Here is a 13485-nt window from a genome sequence, read left to right as displayed (position 1 = left end):
TATTAGTTAGAACACTTGAAAAAGTATGTATTCGAGCATACACTCACTCTCTCTAAGTGCCTGCAATGCATCAGACATGCATGACCCTCAAAGCATGCCATGAGCTTCAAAATCACTCTGGGCTGCAGCTATTTTGTTGAGATGTTGGTTGGTGAGAAGCATCTGGCCTAATGCTTTGTATCTGTTGGAGCGGCGCCAGGGCTCTTTAACCACCTTGATATGCTTGGACTCCATGATTGATGAACAAAGGCTGTTTAGGGCGCCATAGAGCCGGATCATGAGGGAGTGTTGGCATGGATATGAGAAGTTGTGTACAACTCCCATGGTCTTGAATATTTTGTGGTACTGGTGAAAGCGACTGAGTGCATCTTGAAGCTGGGTGAGATCATCCTCCATAAGGGTGTCTCGTCGGACTATGTAGCAGAAGTCAAGGAATGTGCTGAATGCACGAACTACATCCTGAGGGACATGACTGCTGATGGCGGGCAGATATACCTAGATAGTTGTAATATTAATTGGCAAATCATAATGAACTTTCATCATGACATACCTTCATCAGAGCCTTGGAATCATCACCAGTCCACTGCTTGAATCTGCACCCTTCTGGAAAGCACTGTAGACCTGTGAAACAAGCTACTGCCACTATCCTGTTAGAATACTTTGAGTCTAATGCATAGATAGGGATTTATTAATAAAAGAACTGTACCTTCAATCAATGTCGTCCATGATTTCTGCTGCATGTGAAGCCCGGTGCATGAGCAACAAGTATTGTTCTACCCAGTTGACAAGGTGATCTTTGAATGTGCCTTTGATGATTTGATGCAGGATGTCTGGAGAGAGAAGTTTGTGGATATCTGTTCAAGGGAAATCATTTGTGAAAGGCTGAAAAAATTTGAGAAGTTAATGCAAATGAGAACCGAACGACATACCATGACCTCTTGGATGATTCCATACTCATGCCAGAGGTGGATGTGTGGGAGCTCCTGAACCAGGAGGTCAGTGTGCTGTCTGCACTGGAGTAAAGGTAGACCATCACCATTGAGATTTTTGCAGTTATTCAAACATCTGAAGCAGCATGAGGCACAAGTCAATAAATTCATAGTGAAAGAGACATACTTTGGACACCAGTTTTGGACTACTCCAGAAAGAGCCACCTGCTCAGGATAATTGGCAATGTATGGGCCTAACCCATAGATAACATGCTGATAATGGCTATTGGGACAGCATACAACATCAGGAACTGTCATATTCAACTTCACAGGCTTGAAAATCTTGGCAAGTGAGGAGTGAAACATTTGACAGCAGAAATTGCGAAAGTATTTATCATCTAAATGTTCCTTTGTGCCTATAGTGTGAGTGGTGAGAAGGATTAATTAAAACAGTGTGTTAAGGGGCTGACTCACTTTTTGGAATGGCTAAAAAGCCCACCAATACCACACCATTGCAATGTGTTACAGCTATGACTACCTCCTATCTCTTTTCTCCATACTTGTGTATTACGTCATGACCGCACCTTGCTGTGCCATCACTAGACTAACCGCTTACTATACTTGTGTATTACATCACGACCGCTGTATGCCGTCGCTAGGTGACTCATCCTTCTTATCTCTGACTCGGTCGATGACACCATCCCCTTATCTCTGACTCAGTCAATGACGCCATCCCCTTATCTCTGACTTGACCGATGATGTATGCTTACCTGCCCTAAAGAACCTACGTCTATTTAAACCGGGTCATGTACTTAGTTAGACTTCACTTTAATCTACTAGGTCTTACCTGACTATCCTTCGCTTAGGACCCCCAATCCTAAGTCGTCTGATAACCGATATTCAAGTCAGAGACACTCTCTCCGGTTTGTCTTAAGAACCTTACATTTGTAAGGACACGATCCGGCTTCAGGCATTACTCTTATCGAGTACCTGTTGTTGCGCCCATCCTAGTCGACTTACGGTCCGCTGTAACAAAAGATTAAAGTCCACCTATCGACCCTCTCCATCCGAAGAGGTCCCAGAAAGAACTCAGAGAGAGAACGACCAACATTCCCCTGAATCAGAAACATCACTTGATCAAAGATCAGGATGTCTACCCCAGAATTGAAAGCCGGAGCCCCTTCCACCTATGATGGGAGCCCTCAGCAGGCCCTGCGATGGTTGTATGCAATCAAGGCGTATTTCGCACTTAACACTACAATCTACAACACCAACGAAAAGAAGGTCATTACCGCTCTTGCGTATATGACCGAAGACAGTGCCATGGGTTGGGCACTCACCTTCTACACCGAAGTTGACAACACCGCCACCAAAAGCTACGGAACTTTTGCAAACTTCGAAACTAAGTTCAAGGAAGCCTTCGTACCCGCTGATGCCGTCAGCACCACCATGACCAAGCTTAGGACGTTGAGACAGACAGGAGATCTCACCTCCTACATCGCCAGTTTCAAGACGCTGGCCACACAAGCTGGCGTCAAGCAGGATGCTGTCCTTATCACGTTCCTCAACGACGGATTAAAGAAAGGAATCGTCAGTTCTGTCTTTCAGATGGAAACCATCCCAACCGATTTCAACAAGTACATCGCCGCGGTCATCAGACTTGATAGCAACTATCAGAGGGGTGTAGCATTTCGATCCAACCATCGAACTACCAAGCTGTCTGGACAGCGCTATGTACCCAGACCCTCCATTGACCGACACGACCCAAACGCCATGGAGGTAGACCGGCTCACTGAAGCCGAAAGAAGTGACCACATGAAGAAGGGACTATGCTTCACGTGTCACCAGAAAGGCCATCTCACTAGAGCATGCCCACAGAAGAAGAAGATTCCTGTTCGCAGAGAAGAAATGAGCGACAGCGAAGAAGATGAAGATACAACGATCCGTCGCCTCGCCGAGGATTTTTGATGTGGAAGACTGGGTCGACGTCAGTATCTTCCAACGTACCTATCAGACTTGTACAAAGTATTGGAATCAGAAAGGAACTTCGTGTTCCCATTTCTCTTATCTCCAAGACTCATCTGAAAACCGTTGAGACAACAGCTGTTGTAGACTCTGGCGCCGCCAGAACCTTTATCTCCGAAGAGTTTGTCAAGATTCACAGGATCCGCACACACAAACTCTCGAAACCATTCCGAGTCACTACTGTGGATGGAAGTTATGCGAAAGGAGGAGCTATCACCCGATATTGCGTCCTCATCATCAAGATAGATAACCGATCCATGATCGGTAAGTTTAATATCACGCGGCTTGGCTGACGTGATCAGATTTTACTCGGGATCCCCTGGCTACGTGCCATGGACCCGGTAATCTGATGGAAAGCGGAAATGCTAGAACTCTCCAGAACAGAGAAAAGTGACCTGGTTGAAGAAGACGTTGACACCGAACGTAAGAAGAATGGGTTACCCCCATTATTCGAAAAGAAAAGAGAGGATAAATGGAAAGACCCAATTCCAGTTGTAGCGCTGCCAAAGGCGCCTCCTGTGAAAACGGTCACGTTACCAAAAGAACCAATCCCTCGGGCAACGATAGAAGAAATCGTTGAAGAAGAAGAAGAAGAAGAAGACACCTCCTCATCACTGCCCAATTTAGATCCCATCCCCGACGACGACGATGACTCCTTCAACACTAAAGAAGACGTGTGGACAACAGACTACACGCTGCCTGTGCGCGAGGTCTCTACCTACCACTTGGAAGATGACGAGTTCCTGGTCGAATACCCCATCGATGCCTCCGAACTTTGGGTGATTACCAACGATTCGTTGGACACCCCGTTGACTAAAGATGGCACCAGCATCTTGGAACAGAAACCTACGGTCACACCCCTGCCACGGCCTGCCGAGTATGTAAAAACCAGTAACAAGGCGCAGCAATTCGCGCTAGCTGCTGGGCTTGAACAGAAGAAGAAATCGTTCGAAGAACTCATCCCCACCTACCTTCATGACTTCACCAACATCTTTGCAAAAGACGGACTAAATCAGTTACCTCCTGAACGACCCGGTATAGATCATCGAATAGAAACAAAACCCGGTTTCATCCCTAAAATGTCTAAGGTATACCCATTATCGGAAAAGGAACACATGGCGGTCAAGGCATTCATTGACGAAAACGTACAGAAAGGCTTCATCTCTGAATCGAAGTCGCCACAAGCTAGCGGCTTCTTCTTTGTAGGAAAGAAGAGTGGAGATCTTCGTCCTTGCCAGGATTACCGGTACATTAATGAGTGGACGGTAAAGAATGCCTACCCACTCCCCTTACCGCTCTCATTGGTTGCTCGGTTACATGGTGCTAAGTACTTCACAAAGATGGACGTTCGTTCAGGATATAACAACATCCGCATTCACCCTGAAGATCGATGGAAGGCCGCTTTCACTACAGAATACAGTCTCTTCAAACCGAATGTTATGTTTTTCGGTCTTTGCAACTCCCCCGCTACCTTCCAGGCATACATGAATAGGACGTTCCAACAAGAGATAAACGAAGGATGGCTCATCATATACATGGATGACATCCTCATATTCTCAAATGATCTTACCTCCCACCACAAATGCACCCGACGCATCCTTGAGAAGATTTGACAAGAAAAACTCTTCCTCAAACCAGAAAAGTGCACATTCGACGCTCAGGAAGTAGAGTATCTTGGGATGATTATCCGTCCTGGATGCGTAGCCATGGATGACGCCAAGACCAGTGGTATTCGGGATTGGCCCACTCCTACGACGGTGAAAGAAGTTCGGTTGTTTCTGGGATTCTGCAATTTCTACCGAAACTTCATTTCCCATTACTCCGACATCGCACGACCTCTGATCGATCTTACCAAGAAAACCGTCAAATTCCTGTGGACAGAACAATGCTCATCCGCCTTCACGACTCTGAAAGAATGTTTCATGAAACAACCAGTCCTTCAGAATCTGGACCCTAGCAAACAGTTTGCGGTCGCAACCGACGCTTCACTCGTCGCTATGGGTGCAGTATTGCTCCAGACTGATGAAAACGGTGTTTATCACCCGTGCGGATATCTATCACAAACCCTGAATCCAGCAGAACGAAACTATCAGATCTTTGATCGCGAACTCCTCGCAGTTATTCGCATGCTCACGGAGTGGCGCCACTACCTAGAAGGAAACGCCCACCCGGTCATCATATTCACGGACCATAAGAATCTCCTATACTTCCAAACCGCTCAGAAGTTAACCCGCCGCCAAGCCCGCTGGCAGTTAATCCTCTCCTGTTATGATATCGAACTTCATCATGTTGCGGGAACTAAACTTGTCGCCCCCGATGCGCTTTCTCACCGCCCCGACCATGGATCAGACTCAATGGAAGATAACACCAACGAAACCCTTCTCCCTGATTCCATGTTCATACACCTCCTCGACGTTGAGCTCATGACTACGCTTGCGAACCCCGACCCCACCGACCCGGACCCCATCTTCACTGCCGCCTCCGACGCACTGGATGGCCTTTCCTTGCCCCTGATGAAATCCGCACTCACGGATTGGACCATAAAGGATGATATTCTTTATTATAAAGACCGTGCCTATGTCCGCCCCGCTGGACGGCATCTCATTTTAGAGCGATGTCATGATCACCCCACCACTGGTCACCCTGGTCATTTTAAAACTGAGGAATTAGTCAAACGGGACTTTTGGTGGCCTTCCATGGGCACCTATATCCGTAAATACGTAGAGGGTTGCGCCCTTTGTCAGCAAATGAAATCCGACACCCATCCGACTGCTCCTCCCCTGGTCCCTATTCCCTCAGCCGCAACGACCCCCTTTGCCCAGGTTTCCGTTGATCTCATCACTGATCTACCGCCCTGCGCCGGCTTTGATTCTGTAATGGTCATGGTTGACCATGGTCTTACAAAGGGGGTAATTCTTATTCCTTGCACCAAAACCATCTCTTCAGAAGGAGTTGCCAGTAAATTCTTCAAATACGTCTACCGATGATTTGGTCTGCACAAGAAAGTCATCTCTGACCGCGGGCCACAATTTGTATCAAAATTCTCACGAGCCCTCGCCAAGCTTTTGAAATATGATATAGTGGCATCTACCACTTATCACCCTCAGACCGATGGCCAGACCAAACGACTCAATCAGGAACTTGAAACGTACCTTCGGATCTACTGCCGCAATCACCCAGAATATTGGGTAGAGCACCTCCCTATGGCGGAATTTGTGCATAACCACCGAAAACATGATTCCTGCAACGCGTCGCCCTTCTTCCTAATGATGGGCTATGAACCACGAGCCCTTCCCCATGTTTTACCCAACTCCACTGTCCCTGCAGCAGAAGACAGACTACGTGCCCTCCAGAAATCTAGAGAGGAAGCCTTATTGTGTCACAATCTCGCGATGCAGCGAATGACTGAACGAACTCGTGGACAGAAGTACCAACCTTGGAAAGTAGGAGATAAGGTTTGGTTATCTGGAAAAAACCTAATCACCCAACTACCATCAAAGAAACTTGCGCCCAAATGATACGGTCCCTTCCCAATCACTGCCGTTCTCTCCCCCATCACATTCACACTCCAGTTACCCCTGCAGTGGAAAGTTCATCCCACGTTCCACGCTTCTGAACTATCGTCCTATCGCGAAACAGAAATTCATGGACCGAACTTCCACAACCCACCTCCTGACATCATCGATAATGAAGAAGAATATGAAATTGATGCAATCTTATCACATAAGGGGATGGGTAAACGAAGATGCTATCTTGTATCCTGGAAAGGATATTCCTCCGCTAGCAACGAGTGGGTTCCAGAAGGAAATCTCATTAATGCCTCCGACACCCTCACCGCTTATAAAAGAACACATGGGCTGTAGATTCCTAGCAATGTCCCACATCGAACGACTACGTCTCTGCATCCTCCGCATTGAAGAACTTACCGCTGCCATGAACACCGTCGCCGAAGGAAACGCCCACCCCTTGACACTCCTAGACTACCAAAATGCCACCGCCACTAACCTAGCACAACACGCATCATCTCCCGTAACCTCTCCGCCAGCTTCTGACTCCACCCTCACCTTGACCGACGACTCTACCCTCACCGACTACTTCTCAGTCATTGATCAAGTAGAGACTAGCGCCCTGTTTGAATCCGCTATCACCTCCCAGCAGTATGCTATTGAGATAGACCGACTCCTCAGAGAGAGAGGAGCGATCTCTAGCAGTCTTATAATTAGGATTATCAGAGATGCCAGCCTTATTGACCGCACCGCAGCCCTCCTTGATGATGAGCGTCATCAAACCATTTTCCGCCACCTTCACATACGTATACGCAATACTGCGATCCGCCTTTTGCCTGAAGAAACTAGAGACGCTATCAGGGAGGCTATCCATATTGTCACTGAACGCATTGCCCTCAACCCTGTTGCATGACCACCTTCCCCCCACGCCGTCATCCCTGTACCTGTACCAGCGCCAGTACCTGCTACAACTACTGTGGAGCGTCAGGATGATAATATCCCTCCTATTGCCGTGCTTGATGTACCGACTTCTCCTTCTCCTAACCCCATTGCACGTACCACACGACAACTCCCCCTTAAACGAAGATCCTCTCGCCTTGCTGCTAAACGAGCCACCTCCGTCTCCCCCACCAAAGCACCTCTCAAACGTTCACGGTCGCCCTCTCCCCTGAACTAATCTTCCTCCGTCACAGTCGTAAAAACATCGCCGGTCGATAACGTCGTATGTCGCAACTGCCACACTGCTGGGCATCGCCACAAGAACTGCCCTGCGTATTATTGCAGAGTTTGTAAGGAATATGCACCAGGTCACCTTTTGGTTTTCTGTAGAGAGCTAAAGGGAGAAGTGGTCATTCCTTTGGTATGGACTGATGTGGGTTTCTATGACGCGCTCGCTCATTGGGAGATTGAGCAAGACGCTATTGCTCACGCGCAAACCACCATCACTGAAGAACAGGACGACCTCCTCCATTCCAACTACGACGCAGACCCCATCTACTGGGCCAACCAAGATATGTGAAGTCGGTGACTTCATCGCTAAATGAGGGGTAATGTTACAGCTATGACTACCTCCTATCTCTTTTCTCCATACTTGTGTATTACGTCATGACCACACCTTGCTGTGCCATCACTAGACTAACCGCTTACTATACTTGTGTATTACATCACGACCGCTGTATGCCGTCGCTAGGTGACTCATCCTTCTTATCTCTGACTCGGTCGATGACACCATCCCCTTATCTCTGACTCAGTCAATGACGCCATCCCCTTATCTCTGACTCGACCGATGATGTATGCTTACCTGCCCTAAAGAACCTATGTCTATTTAAACTGGGTCATGTACTTAGTTAGACTTCACTTTAATCTACTAGGTCTTACCTGACTATCCTTCGCTTAGGACCCCCAATCCTAAGTCGTCTGATAACCGATATTCAAGTCGGAGACACTCTCTCCGGTTTGTCTTAAGAACCTTACATTTGTAAGGACACGATCCGGCTTCAGGCATTACTCTTATCGAGTACCTGTTGTTGCGCCCATCCTAGTCGACTTACGGTCCGCCATAACACAATGTGCACACCAAACTCCATTGAAAATGTTTCCAATAGATTGATAGAGCAGATGGTATTCAGTGTGTCCTGTGGCAACTGAGACCATATTCTTGTCACTGTCAATGATCAAGGGCACAAACATTGATCCATGAGTTTCCGGATCCTGCATGATAATATCCTGTATAGCAACATACTATTAGTTCGAGGAACAGTAGGTCCAAGGCATGAAGTATAACATACCACTTGCTTCCAAGCCCAATCACCAGAGAGAAAATTCTTGTAACAGTGTTTATTATCATCCATATAGTCCCAATATGGGACATATTCAATCTTGGCAGCAAAGTCAGGGTTTGAAAGCATATTGTGAACCAGTAGACATGGATTGTGGAACCACACATCATACTCAGCAGTCATCCATAGCAGAACATCCTCAGCTGGTCTGATTCCACTATAGGACATTGAGAAAGTCTGCCAGGAAACATCACCAAGAGGAGTCAAATCAATAGTTTCATATAAGTCATGGTGGCTAGCGAATGGAGGACTGTCATTGTGTTTGATAAGTGTGGCTGCCCAGAGGTCAAGAAGGGTGTCAATCTGCCCCACAGACATTTGGTTACGTGTGTAAAGGAATTCTGCTGTCTCAAACACAACCCGAGTTTCATATGGGGTCCAGTCAGTGGGTAATGCTTCAGTTCAGGGTGGTGGGAGGGCATCCTGGTTGATGAAGTTGCCATGGACATCACACTTGCATCCTAGTATGCTAACAGTTAGATTTAAATAAATGAATTGCACAATTTTGTTACCTGTGAGATGCAGGTGGAATGTCCAGAATAGAGGCCCCAACTGTACACCCTGTTCCAGCATGAATGCTTCATTGGCACCTTCCAGGAGATGTGCATCACCAAAATCCTGTTGATTGTCAAAGGCAGGATTGTCAGGACTTGGAGAGTGAGACATGGGAGCTGTTTGATGGAAGTTTGGACAATTGTGCAAAGGCATGGGGTGTGCTGAGCGTACATGCTCTGTTTGGCCTGACTTATTTCTGAAGGTTTTTTTGCATCCAGGAATGCAACAACTCAGTAAGGTCATTTTCACTGGAGATGATGAACAAAATTGTTTGAAGCGATGTCGGGCAACTCAAAGTAATGGCACTGTGTGAACTTATTCATTTTGGGTCAGATTGAGTTGATGAAAAACCAACCAAGGCTCACCCTGAACTATTGAACACATTAGCTTGTTGCTTTTTTTCTAAGTCCTTCATCATTCATTTTAGCATCTCTCTCTTTTCATCCCTGGTATCCTCATGCCTCATCCACAAATGTGTCCTGGAAATGTCAACAAGCACCCAGGGAACATTGTCTGGGAGGCAAACCAAGTCCAGCGCCAGTCTAAAGAAGAAGTTGCTGCCAAGAAGAACTGGAAAGAACTTGAGAAGGCTAATCATGCTGCAGCAGTGGAAAAATCACGTACAATGATTGCAGCAGCTGAAGATGCCATGGCCATCCAGCAGAAGACTCAAGTGAAGGACCCTCCAAAGCTCATCAGGCCATGCATGGTTGTCAACAAAAAGAGCACAAATCTGGAGAAAGCAGTTGAGCAACCTGCAGTTACAGGTGAGTTCCAATCATTTCAGCACTTGAATTACTTACCTGATCTGATGACTTTGACCCCTGCATAGCCACTCAAACAACCACAGCTGGAGATGATGAGATCAGTCAGCCAGTAAAAAAGAAACATGCTGCATTGAAGTTGAGTTTTTGAGACAGTGTGAATGCTAATTGCAAGGTATCCAATGGTGGAGTCACAGTCTGTACTAGTGACAGTGACACACATGTTGGGAGCACAACAATGATTGGTGATGGGAAAATTAAAAAGTTGTAAGTTGCTTTTAGCTATTATGCTGATTCTATCAGAACTCACTCTGTATTACTTTGATTACATCTGTGCATACTGTATCAGCACCAATCTCAAGCAGGTGATCAGTTCTGACCTTGCAGGGCCCATTCCTGACTGGGCAGAGAAAGTTGTGTCACAAGCTCAGCTGAAACCAAGTGCACCACCAAGTGTGTGAGTCTCTGGCAGGACAGCACAACCCACCAAGTCCAATATGGATCCTGATGACAAACCTGAAGAATACAGTGAGCCAGCACCAAAAGTGCAGAGGGGAAAGATCAGTGGCCATTTGAGTTGTGTACATGTACTTACCTAAGTTAGAACATCATGCATCTGAATGAGAAACCAAAAGTCACCTCAAGAGGCAAGAAGCGCTCACTCCCAGTCCCAGATGAAATAGAGTTGTCTGCAGAAGAACTTGAGGACCCAGATGCTGCAGAAGAAATTGAGATACACAGGATCCAGATGCTGCAGAAGAACTCGAGATTCTGGAGGATCTGGAGGATCCAGAGGCTGATGAAGAACCAGAGAACCTCAAAGACCTGGATGCTGCCAATGACTCAGACTACAAGATGCTTGAGGATGGGAAGGCCGAACATGAAGACAATGAAAGTGATTCCACAATGGTGGTGAATAAGGCTAGTATGGCATGACACACAAGCTCTGTAAGTCATTGGTCAATGTTGATGGGAAAGAACTGATACTTGGATAGATGTCAGTTAATATCTCAGAGAAGAAACCTGCAACAAAGCAGGCTAAAGGCCTTACTACTAGGATCAAGACAGAGGTCAAGACTGAGCCTGAGGCTGTTGTGTCAGCAAATATTTGTGTGAAGCTCAAGAAAGGCAAGGCAAGAAATGTGCACCTACCTAGCGGAGTCCTTGAAAACAGAATATGGCACATGAAGTTCCTTCCCTGTCTGATGTATTGGGTTGGTAACAGCAACTATGGATGGACCATACCAGAGACTGAGCTCAAGTCTGTTCTGGAGTCGATATTTTATGCAGTGTACCCATGTAGCAAAGGAGGGTGTAGTTTTGAGGTTGAAGACTTGTCTTTTCAGCTGGTTTGCATTCAGTTTTTGACTCACAATGGCTACTGATTCACTTCTCCCAGGTGAGCCAAAGGATCCACAAATGGCAAGCTTCATTTGATTCAATGGCCGTCACTGTTTTGATGGCTTTTTTTACTTCAACACCCGAGTATGAGACCCAGGAAGCCTGTGAGGAATACACCAAGTATCAACTCCAGGAATGCTATTTCATCTATGAAGATCCTGACAATGAAGAGCAACCTGGCATCTTCTTGTCAAAATATATACTACACATTTTTGCTGCACACCTCACCACAGTTGCCGGGAAAGTAAGGGTGGATTCATTGGCTGAATTTGGCAAGCCTGGGTATCAGACTGCACTGGCACTGACAGCTGTTGCAGTAAGTTTTTTTTATCTCCTTGTTGGGGAATGTTAACTATATTTCATAGGCTGAGCATGCTCTCATCTTAGTCAAAGATCAGTTGTTGATTGATAGCAACCCCGCTGACAATGGTGGTAAAACTCACAAGATTGTACAGACACTTAACAAAGTGACTAATAAGATGAGCCATACTGGGACAGCATTTTCATCTGGAAACTGGGAGACGGACACCATGGCATACATGGACAGTATCAAGGCTCTACCCCATGAACACATCCAAGAGATTCTTGAGCAGTCGGAAAACTATATGAAGCACCCTCATTTCAATCATTGCAGTTCAGCAGATGATGATTCCACCACCCCAGTCAACAAATGCTCCCACCTTCATATCTGTAATGTGTATCTATTTCCTCTTTTTCAGCCGCTAATTTTATTCAATTAAACAGGAGGACAACACATCATTTTTTTTGGAGTAAGTACCTCTCAGAATCACCCCAATTGGTGTACTACTAACCTATTGACAGATACTACTGCAATATCATCATTCCCCCTCATTTCCTGCTCTTTCAACTAGTGGCTCCACTGCATGCATACTATACCCTTTTCCCGAGCTGTTAAGGTCGCGTGCTCAAGGGGGTCAGATCACAAGGGCTTGGCCTCAGCTCATATGCTGTGCCCCTTTCCTGAGTATGTGCCCTTAATTTCTGGGGGCTAGAATAGTCGTCTGGAGTTTCCGGGATTTGACTAGGGTGGATAACAGACATCTGGATCTGAAATGTGAGATAAATCTGATGGATGTCTGGATGTTACTTGGACAAGCAGATAAGGCTAATCCAGATGAAGTCCAGACTAGAAACTAACAGGGGATAGACTACCCTAAGGTAGAGCCAGAGATGTAGTCTAGGATGCAATCCTAAGACTTGGAATATGACAAGAGACTTGGCTCAAGTCTGGAGGACACAGGAATGAGCAGGAACTAAGATGATATTCAAACTAAAGTATTTCCAAGAGTTACAGGAGGTTTATATACTGTAGGTATCATATAGGAATCAGTCAGCAAACACAAAGGCTATGTACAAAGCATATGCAAAGTCTATTCATAAGTAGGATGGATCACCAATAATGCATATCGGAAATGAAATGTATGTCATGAATCAATAATCAGAAGGGAAGCATAGTTAACCAGAGTCTGGAGACAGGGGAAGTCTAAATGGGGTTGGGCGCTGATATAGAGTTTGGATTCCAGAAGGGAGATAAAGATAGATCAGATCATTGGAGATCCAGATCTTGGATCCAGATGTCTGGAGAAGCGGATTTAGAGTTGAGGGTCCAGAATGGCATATGACACAAGCCTGCTCTATCATTTGGATGCTATAACCACCTTCCTTAAATTTTCAAACATCCTTATCTGCTCTATTATTTGGACACTATAATCACCTTCCTTAAAATTTCTAACTTCCTTATTTTGCCTTATTTAAAGCTCCTGGTCTGATTTGCATGCTCCTTAATGGCACTCTTTTTGTCTCCTTACATGTCTTAAATGCGCCACTGGTCTTATTTTAAGGAAAATAACCTACTGAATTTCCTTATTTTGAGTGACCAAAATTTCAAGTTAAAGTCACACAAAGACAAATAAGTCACTTTAAGGATGATTTAAGTCAAAATAAG

Source organism: Suillus subaureus, assembly GCF_016647635.1.
Source record: "Suillus subaureus strain MN1 chromosome Unknown BJ212scaffold_87, whole genome shotgun sequence".
In the NCBI taxonomy this organism is placed as follows: Eukaryota; Fungi; Basidiomycota; class Agaricomycetes; order Boletales; family Suillaceae; genus Suillus; species Suillus subaureus.
Note: the sequence above shows the minus strand (reverse complement) of the source record.